The following is an 8,733-nucleotide window of genomic DNA, read 5'->3' on the forward strand; positions in this document are numbered from 1 at the left end:
ATTTGTCCATCAGTTTGGGGGTGACAAGCAGTACTAAAAAGCAGTTTAGTCCCCAACTTAGCCCATAAACATCTCCAAAAGTGGACAAGAAATTTAGTATCACGATCTGAAACAATAGTATTGGGCACACAATGCAAGCTATTAATTTCATGAAAGAACAAATCAGCAACATTAACAACATCATTGCTTGTCTGACATGGTGTAAAGTGTGCCATTTTCGAGAATCTATCCACGACAACAAATATGCTATCCCTCCCTTTCTTTGTTCGAGGTAAACCTAAAAGAAAGTCCATAGATATATCCTCCCAAGGAACACTAGGTATAGGCAATGGCATATATAAACCATGAGGATTGAGTCGTGACTTAACTTTTTGACATGTAGTGCAGCGAGCAATAAAACGCCAACATCCCGTCTCATCTTTGGCCAAAAGAAACGTGTAGCAAGTATGTCTTACGTCTTCTTCACACCAAAGTGTCCCATTAATCCTCCTCCATGCGCCTCCTCCAACAAGAAAAGACAAACGAAGCTAGCTGGAATACATAGCTTGTTAGCATAGAACACAAATCCATCATTAACGACGAACTTGTTCCACATTCTTGCTTCTTTATAATTCTGCATTACATCTTTAAAATCAGCATCATGCACATATTGATCTTTGATGGTCTCCAAACCAAATATTTTGAAGTCAAGTTGTGAAAGCATAGTATAGCGACGAGGCAATGCACCACCAATAACATTTTCTTTACCCTTCTTGTGTTTAATGACATAAGGGAAAGTCTCAATGAATTCAACCCATTTAGCATGTCTACGATTCAGTTTAGAATTGACTTTTAATATGTTTCAAAGATTCGTGATTATAATGTATAACAAATTCTTTGGGCCATAAATAATGTTGCCATGTTTCTAAAGTCCGAACAAGAGCATATAATTCTTTATCATAAGTAGAATAATTCAGACTAGGCCCACTCAGTTTTTCAGAAAAGTATGGAACAGGTTTGCCATCTTGTAATAACACACCTCCTAATCCAATTCCACTAGCATCATATTCAAGCTCAGAAGTCTTATTAAAATCAGGAAGTTGGAGTAAAGGAGCATGTGTCAACTTATCTTTCAATACTGTGAAGGCTTCTTCCTGTGCGGTACCCCAAACAAAAGGCAAATCCTTCTTTGTAAGCTCATTGAGACGTGCAAAAATTGTGCTCAAATCTCTCACAAAACGCCTATAGAATCTAGCAAGGCCAAGAAAACTCCTGACTTGTGTGACCGTTTTGGGCAGCGGCCAACTCTCAATAGCTTCAATCTTGGCTTTATCAACTTCAATTCCCTAAGGAGTAACAACATAGCCAAGAAAATATACTCGGTCAGTGCAAAAGGTGCACTTCACAAGGTTACCAAATAAACATGCATCACATAGAACAATAAAAACAACATGTCAATGTTCCTCCAAAGATCTGCAATAAATCAGTATATCATCAAAATAGACTACCACAAATCGTCCAATGAAAGCACGTAAAACTTCGTTCTTTAATCTCATGAAAGTACTTGGTGCATTAGTTAACCCAAAAGGCATGACTAACCAGTCATATAATCCAAACTTAGTTTTAAATGTTGTTTTCCATTCATCTCCCAATTTCATACGAATTTGATGGTATCCACTATGCAAATCAACTTTGGAGAATATTGTAGAGCCACTCAATTTAGTAAGCATGTCATCTAGCCTAGGAATAGGATGACGATAACGAATAGTAATATTATTAATGCCTCTGCAATCAACAGACATACGTGACGTACCATCCTATTTTGGCACTAGTATGATAGGAACAACACAAGGACTAAGAGATTCACGTATATAACCTATCGAGTAGCTCCTGTACTTGACACATAATCTCCTTCGTCTCATCTAGATTGGTACAGTATGGCGCACAGTTTGGCAGCGAAGCACCGGGAATTAAGTCAATCTGATGCTCAATCCCTCGAATGGGTGGTAATCCCGGTGGCACGTCTTGTGGAAAGATGTCAACGAACTCCTACAAAATGTTAATGACAGCAGGAGGCAAAGAGGAAGGTACATCCTCAAAAGAAAATAATGCCTCTTTGCACACAAAAGCATAGCAAACAGATTTACCGAAATCTAGATAGTTTATATCCGATTTGGTGGCAAGTAAACATGCACTTTTCAATTTAATTTCAGCAGCAACACTAGATGGTTTATTATTAGGATTCATTTGTTGCTCAAAAATTCTTTTGCCACAATCTGATTTTAACTCTTATTTTTCTCCTATTTTGCTTTATTAGCTCTATTGATATCATCTTTGAAAATGGAATCAGGAGTCATAGGAAGCAAAGTAATATTTTATCCTTATGAAGAAGAGTATAATGATTGTTTCTACCATGGTGTAGAGAATTTTAATCAAATTTCCATGGTCTACCAAGTAATAAGGAACATGCTTGCATAGGTACCACATAACAATCAACATAATCAGCATATGTAGAGATACTAAAATGCACACGAATAGTACGTGTTACCTTAACCTTGTTGCTGTTGTTGAACCATTGGATGTAGTAAGGATGTGGATGTGGTATTGTGGTGAGAGATAGCTTTTCCACCATCTCCATGCTAGACAATTTGTTGTAGCTCCCTCCATCTATAATGGTGCGAACATAACGTTCCTTCACAACTCCCTTTGTATGGAACAAATTATGCCTCTGATTTTGCTCAGCTTGTGTGACCTGCACACTCAAAACATGTTGAGCAACTAAACATTCATACCTGTCAGCGTCTTCAGGAGCCATGTATTGCGCATCATGATTAGAATCATCTCCATCGTGTTCTTAACTTGAAATAAGAGCCAAAGTCTCCTCAGCATAGTCACTAGCGGACTCATACCCACCATCCTCGGTAGCTATAATCACACACTTAGATGGGCATTCTCTCGCATAATGACGTCCACCATTGCAACGATGACAAATAATATCATGTGTTTGCCCTGTTGATGCCATGGATGAAGAAGAGCTCTGTGCGGAACCGGAAGGTGTACTCCTGGCAAATGGTGGTGATGGTGCCTATTTTCTTCTCTCGGTTGGAATTGGCGGCTTAAGTCAGTGGTGCTGCAGTAGGCCGTGTGGGAGTAGAGGATGCACGTGGTGTCCATGATGAAGGTTGACCTGCAAAAAAGTTAGTTTGCGGCAATGCCTGTCGATCTGGCACTTGACGTTCAGCTTTGCAAGCAAGATGGAATAAATGAGTGATATTATTATACTCCTTATACTCTAGAATGGTCTGAATCTCTTTATTTAATCCACCCATAAAATGTGCAAGGATAGCTTCATTATGCTCAACAATACCACATCTAATCATTCAAGTTTGTAATTCCTGAAAATATTATTCTACAGAATTTTTCCCTAGTCTTAAACGCTGCAATTTTTGAAGTAATTCATGTTGATAATATGGTGGAACCCAACGAGTACGCATAGCAGTTTTCAAAGCAGCCCAAGTAGTTGGAATATTATTCAAATATAATATACTATGTTCAGACCACCACACACAAGGAAAACTAGTGAAAGCACAAAGAGCAGAAGCAATACGTCTCTCCTCGGGGTATTGTAAACATGTAAAACATTGTTTAGTTTCTAACTCCCAAGTAAGATATATATCAGGAACATATCTACCCTCAAATGGTGGAATATTCAATTTCAGTTTAGGAAGATGGTCATGATCTCGTACCTTAGCTGGTAGTGCAGCCCTACCATTGCGATTATATGCCTATGGACGACCTGGTGCTAGCGGTTGCATGTAGTTCTAATTTTGATCAACATCATCCTCGTAATCACCCACATAATCGTCATCCTCGTCGGCACCAGCAGCAGCAGTAGCAAGAGCCAAAGAAGCATCAACAGTAGGTGAAGTGGCACCAAAATTTTGACCAGGCTCAAGGGGAATGCGCAGTGCTCGTCCCGCTTGATTTGGAAGGCGACGTTGTTTTTGTTGTTGCTGTAGAGGTGTGACAGGTGCAACCGGCGGTGGTTGTGGAAGACGCACGAGCAATTCATTAAAAAATTTATCGAGCTTTGCTTCGAACGTCTTCTCAATGAAATCTATCTTCTCCATGGCCTCTTCAAATATGTTTAGCACATCTTGGACCTGTCCACTCATCATTTGTTCAAATTTAGCATGTAGCTATTTGTTTGACATGTTCTCCCAATCAGTCTCATGGGCTTGTGATCCTGCCATGGTTAGCAACAGTAGAAACACACAAGAATATGATCCTACAGACTACTAGAAAGTGGTGGTGGTGGTGGTGGTGGTGTGTTAGAAATCCGTCAAGCGAATCTCAAATTCCTACCAGTTCTTACCCAACAGCAGGTGGTGATCGACAACCATTCTAGTCAATACTCTCAAAGCTTGGATGGAGAGATTACCAAGGAGAGTCAAATGCACAACGTAGATGTATGTGTAGCTGGGAAGATTATAATATGGTAGCAAAAAGGGTTAGCAATAATCAATTCAGAGATGCAAAGTTGAATAAACGCTCAACGACAGTACTATGCTTGTCCTAGGCTAGACCGTGCAAGAGACGCGAGCCTAGAACACTAACAAAAACACAGTGCTGCACGTAAACAAGGGAGGAGCATGCTCTGAATTTTTTTTCTTTCTTTTCACTTTTTTTTGCTCTTTTTTCCTATTTTTCTTTTTGCTCCACAACATTTTTTCTTCGAAAAAGTCTACAAATGGTCTAAAAACTGCCTAGCCAGAATTTTTTTGTTTGAAACTAGAAGTATTTTTCTTCTGCGAGTGGCACGAAAGTTGGGGAATCCTACTTGTTCATGACTCGTAGTATCGCGTGATCTGGCGCTAGAAAATAAATGAACAAATCCTAGACTCAGACTAGGACTGGTCGCGGAGATGAATCTGGTGGAACTCGGACTGGTGATGGTATATGACGGTGGTATATGTTGTCTCGGATTGGTGGTGGTATATGGACTCAGATTGGTGGTGGTATATGGACTAGGATTAGTGGTGGTATATGGACTCGGAGCGGTGGTGGTATATGGACTCGGAGCGGTGGTGGTATATGGACTCGGAAATAGTGGATAAGCCGTGGTGGTATATGGCAGGCCGATGATGATGGTGCGGCGACGGTGTGACAACTTGTGAACAGAACTCAAAACTCTAAAGAACTAGACGCTGAGACCAGCAACTTGACACAATGATGCAACCGCAAATTCAACAAAGCAAATATAGAAAAGATTATGCAATGGCTCAGATTGGTTTGGATATGAGGAACTAACCCTAAATGTTTTTGGCTTTTTCATGGATTGTAGGTATGAAGAACTGTAAAATATCACCGAGCAACCTGGAAATCTGATACCACTTGATAGAGGCAAAGGTGTCCCGTCTTTCAATGAGATGGTGATTATCTTTTCAAAGGAGTAGACTTTGACAATCCAACTACGTACATGTGAGGACGTCGCGCCTTAGCAATCGCTAAACCAACTCTGAGATTGTATCGACCAGACCGGAGCACGATCAACTTGACCATGAAGGTCTAATTCCTGCAAGAAAACGAAGAACAAGCAAGAAACTAAGATTGCAATCTGGATATTGTAAATATAAGATGAAAGCTTTATTGATCAAGGTGGGGTTCTGTGACATCTTTGTCTGGTCGTTGAATACAAACGAAGTACATGAAGTTGCAGCTATGACAAACTTTTAATCTAAACGAAATCCAAAGTCTAAGCGACGCCCTAAGGGTTGTATATATGGAGGAAGAGGGGGGAATTTCGTGGCCCTTGGGGGAGGGGTCCGGAACCAACCCTATCTCTTGTTTCCCCACACATACGGACTCTAAAAACAGCCTATACTAATGTATTTCGAAATTGCAAGGGCCTGGCCCAATAATACGGTTACACAACACCTATAATAGCTACTGGACGAAATTTGTGAAGTGGCATCTTGTATATTTCGTGCAAGACTTCATGCACTCACTACGGTGGCTTCAACGTTCGGAAATCATCACTTGAAACTTTGTTCTTGTTTCCCATGTGCATGTCATCATCTCCATGCTTGTTCTTGCTCCAACATTCATCCTTCTCCAAGCTAGGCCCTTCATTGTAAGCAAAAAAAATGTATCCAATTTAGGCAGCATCATATTCTCATGAACATTAGAATCATTACCAAGAAACAAAAGTTCTCGGAGTTCGGGTTCCGGCAGACCCTTGAGGTTCTAACTCTGGGGTGCGTACGAAGATCTTTCCCCTAGCAGCTCACGTCTCGAAGTCTTGCAAAGGATCTAGGCTAGAAAGAAGAACACACAAGGGACACGAGATTTATACTGGTTCAGGCCACCATTGTGGTGTAATACCCTACTCCAGTGTGTGGTGTGGTGGATTGCCTCAGGGGCTGATGATGAACAATACAAAGGGAGAACAGCCTCGCGAGGGGCTGTTCTTGAGCTGGTGCGATGAACCGCTTGGCTGAGTTCAGTCGCTTCTCTTTCTCTCTCTCTTTCTCTTTGATCGATCGATCTCCCAGATGCCTCTACTCTGTGGTGGCTAGTCCTATTTATAGAGGGAGGCCCTGGGCCTCTTCCCAAATAATGAACGGGAAGGGCGCCAACAATTGGCCATTTTGAAGGGGAACATCTAGTACACTTATCCTGACTAAAGTTTGTCTTCAACTGCCAAAGGCTCTGACGATGACACCGTCCTGGGCTCCACGATGACCTCCATCCTGCAGCTCTGCTGGTCTTGGTCTTGTTGCACCGAAACGGTAACCTTTGCCTGATGCCTTGGCCTGTGCTTGCCCCCTTTGCACCAAAGGGGAAACAAGGACACTACACAGGCCGGCACCCGCCTGGCGCCTGCCTGGTCTCGATCGTCATGGCTTGCGTCACAGGCTCCTCGTGAGGTGCCCTTGCCTTGATCTCTCTGCCTCCTCGCGAGCCTGCCTGATGAGGCTGCTCCTGAGGAAGCTCCCTGTCGTCCGCCCCGCGAGGCTTGGCCCCTCGTGAGGGTCTTGAGCTTGAGCTGATGAAGCTGGGCTGCACTGGGCGCCCAATTGAGCCATGCCGTAGGACGCAGGCAGGCAAGTCTGGGGACCCCCATTCCCAGTATGCCGACAGTAGCCCCCGGGCCCAAGGCGCGCCCGGACTTGGCTTAGCGGAGAAGCAAAGGGGCAAGTGCGAAGCGCCGCGGGCCCCAATAGCCTGTGGCCTTGGGAGCCGCGTGGCGACTGATTGGACGTGGGCATCTCTGGTTCCCCACGACACCTCGGCAACCGCACGACTTGACAAGTCCCTACATGCAAAAATGGGTCATGATTACCTACGATCGTGGACGCCGTCGATTGGCCTTCTCCGGCTATAAGTACGGAACGGTGCAAGCCCTTCCAGTCCATCCCTTCCTACTGCTCCTTTCCTTCTTCTTCCTCGCCCTTGCTCCACCTTACGCCAATGGCACCAATCCGCCGGTTTTCTGCAAAAGAGAAGGGAAAGCCCCCCCGAGAGGGTCCCGACCCACTTCTCCCGAAGAAGCGGCTAGTCCTCTGCCGCCGAGATGAGGGTGCCCGGCAGGAGGCGTCGAGGCCCTGGTACGAGCGGTCGCCGCCTGGGTTTCCGCTGCCCTTGTATGCCCGCATTGAGGGCCCTGGAGAAGAAGGTGTCGAGTGACACCGACAGTGCCGCCACCGACACCGGCAGCTTACGGCGGTGCGCGTTGTTCCTCCTGGAGTCCACGCCGAGGTCTCCTCTCACGAGCTTGTGCTTCACGCCGCCATGCCTCCTCGATCTTGGATTCACCTTTCTCCCTCCTTCGCCTTCAAGATCCCGCCGAGGGGGCCTCTTGAGCTCTGGCTGCAGCACGCTGACTGCAGTACCCCTGCGATCAGCGCGGAGGTTGAGGTTGTCGCTCCAGGCAAGGTCTACATGACCCGGGGCTGGGGCGAGATCGCCCGGGTCTGCCGAACTGGAGGTGCCCTCATGATTCATTTCGATACAATGGCGCCTCCTTGATGTTCTTCAAGGTCTTCGATGCGGAAGGACGCCGTCTGGAATGCTGTCCCAAGGAAGGTGGCCGGAGCATTAGAGTGGCAAGGACCAGGCATGCCAACCGATTCCCCAGCAGCTCCTTAGGCAGCAGCGGAGGAGCCGGAGGGTCCAGCGACTCCGCCGAGCTTCACACGACTCCGGAGATGAGCGACGACAGCTACGAGCCCCCGAGCTCACGTCACGCTCAGAGCAGGGCGGGTGCTTCAGGCCACCGACGCTGCTGATCTAGATGGGGTTGGCGCCGGCGCCTGATGGCCCACTGTTGATGATGGCGTCTCCTGTGGAGGCGCGCGTAGTTAGCGTTCCTTAGGATTAGCACCTTTTGTTCCCGCAGGGGTATGTAAGGCGCTGGCCATGTGTTTTGTGAATATTATATCCTTATTATGAATCGATGGGAGGTGCTTGTCCTGTCCCGGCTCGGCTCCCCCTTTCTTTCCTCACGAGGGCTTGGTGCTCTACGCTGACAGGTCCCGGTCCCCAGGCAGGCTTCAGCCGTCGCTGGTATGCCAGGTCGCGATGCCATGGTCAAGGCCAGGAGGTGAGTGGCCAAAGGTCCAGTAAGAGCCCCTGAGTCGCGATGCTCAGGAGGTCCCCTTTAGCGCTCAAGCAGCCTCCGCTGGGCAAGAAAGGTAGGCAACGTTGCCGTGACAGAGCTGCACTAGGCGAGGGTTTAGCGCCGAGTCGAAT

This window comes from Triticum aestivum, chromosome 6B (genome assembly GCF_018294505.1).
Source record: "Triticum aestivum cultivar Chinese Spring chromosome 6B, IWGSC CS RefSeq v2.1, whole genome shotgun sequence".
Classification (NCBI taxonomy): Eukaryota; Viridiplantae; Streptophyta; class Magnoliopsida; order Poales; family Poaceae; genus Triticum; species Triticum aestivum.